Raw genomic sequence first — 2209 nt, 5'->3', positions numbered from 1 at the left:
CCTCCTTCAACGGCATTACGCGATCGCGATCGCGATCTTCATGACGCGAACGCGACTTACAACCAACTCAAGCATCATGAACGTGGAAACAGCTATGCAAACGCGAAGAAGAACCATGCCCACCTCCCACAACACTCGCGATCGCGACAGCAAACATGCGATCGTATAGAGTACCTGAAGTATCAGAACACCAACAACTCTAAAGTCTAAACATGACGAAATGGCCCGAAGCCCATCCGAACCAGGCCGAATATACCAACAAGTTCCATAGCATAACGCGGACATGCTCGAGGCCTCAAATGGCATAAAATAACATCAAAACTAGAAATGGTACCTCAAGTCAAACTTAATGAACTTATGACATTTCAACTTCTACAACACACGCCGAATCATATCAAATCAGCTGGGAATGACGTCAAATTTTGCACGCAAGTTCCACATGACATAATGGAGCTATACCAACTCCTACAATCAAAATCCAAATCTGATATTAATAAAGTCAACTCTCGGTCAAACCTCTTAACCTTCCAAGCTTTTAACTTTTCAATTTTAGCCTAAATGCATTAAATCAACCTATGAACCTCCAAATCCAAATCCGGGTGTACGCTTGAGTCCAAAATAATCATAAAAAGCTATTAGAATCATTAAAATAGCATTCCAGAGTCATTTACATAAAAATCAAACTCCAGTCAACTCTTACCGCTTAAGTATCTAAAACAAGAATCCTTCTTCCAAATTGATCTCCAATCATCAGAAAGCTGAACCCGGCCACACATACAAGGATAATACATAACAAGAACCTGCTCGAGACCTTAAGCCACCGAACAAGACACTAATTCTCAAAACGATCGATCGGGTCGTTACAATTATTAAAGACACACTTCTAAAGTTTTTTTATTTTATTCTTTCTTCATTCCCAACACACTCAAGTTTCTCTCCACTCGCCTCTCTCTGCTTTCTATTTTCTTTATCTTCTATAACTCACATAGATTAGAATATATATATTTATATATCAAACTTGATTTAAAGAATTTTTCTACTAAATTGTTAAATCTTCCCAACTATTTATCGATTTCAAATATTTGAAACTCGATTGATGTGTGTCCAAATTTAAAGTAGAAGTTTTCTGCATACAGATTTGAAACTCCATTGAAGGAATTTTGAAGCTCGAATTTCAACTCAGTTTCGACAATTGTTACCCTATAATTGTGTCACTTCGTTGCAATGTGAGAAAATTGAAGAATAGAAGTCCACCATTGAAGGCCATTCAAAGTTTCGCTCTAGGATTTTTTAGGTTTGTTAGTTGTTGTGAGCACGTGATTTTTGTCCTGTATCAATTACTCCCACAAATTCAAAATAAAATAACTTTTTCCATTGTTTGCAATTTCGTGGATTTTCGTAGCATTTTTGTTATTGTTTGCATTTGTCTGTGCATGTATTTTATTTAGATCATGAAAAATACAAAAAATATCTCGCATTTGCATTTAGGACTTATTTTACATTTTAGGTTAATTAGTAAGTTAGTTGGTTTATTAAAAAAATAAAAATCGTAAATTATGGCTTATTTTTGCATTTTTAGCTTTTTTGGTTTTAAATTAGCAATTTCTTTTTCTAATCTCAGAGTAATTAGTTTTTGAATACCATAGTAGATAATGAGTTTAATTTTGCATATTAGAATTTAAGTTATGATTTTATTAATTAAAGAAAAGAAAAAAAGAAGAAAGGTTGAAAGAAAAAAAAGGCTGATTTTGTTTTTAAAGAAAAAAGGGCCAATTGGGCCAATTCTCCATCCCAAAGCTGAGCCCAACGCCACTAAACCCGCCCAGCCTGGTAGGACCAACCCAGCTAACACTCAAACCCGCCTAACCATGACCTTCCCCGCCTCGTTTCCCCCCTTTACTAGACAATTCTAATTATAACACAAAGGCAATTAGAACCCTAATTTGTGAAGAACCTAAAACGTCGTTGCTATTCCCCCAAGCCCATTTCAGCTCGCTCAACTTGTCTGAGTTTTCAGACGAGTTCGTCCCCCAAACTCAACGCACATGGTCTCCTCCTATCTCTCCAACGTGGCATAACCGTCTCTGACAGAATATTTTCAGCATTTAGCCATTTTTCACACGCTCTTGATTTTGGGGGATGAATCTTGGGTAAATGGGAGCGGTTGGATGTGAGAAATCATATCCACACCATCCATTTGTCCAAGTTT

The sequence above is a fragment of the Nicotiana sylvestris genome, chromosome 4 (genome assembly GCF_000393655.2).
Source record: "Nicotiana sylvestris chromosome 4, ASM39365v2, whole genome shotgun sequence".
NCBI lineage: Eukaryota > Viridiplantae > Streptophyta > Magnoliopsida > Solanales > Solanaceae > Nicotiana > Nicotiana sylvestris.
Note: the sequence above shows the minus strand (reverse complement) of the source record.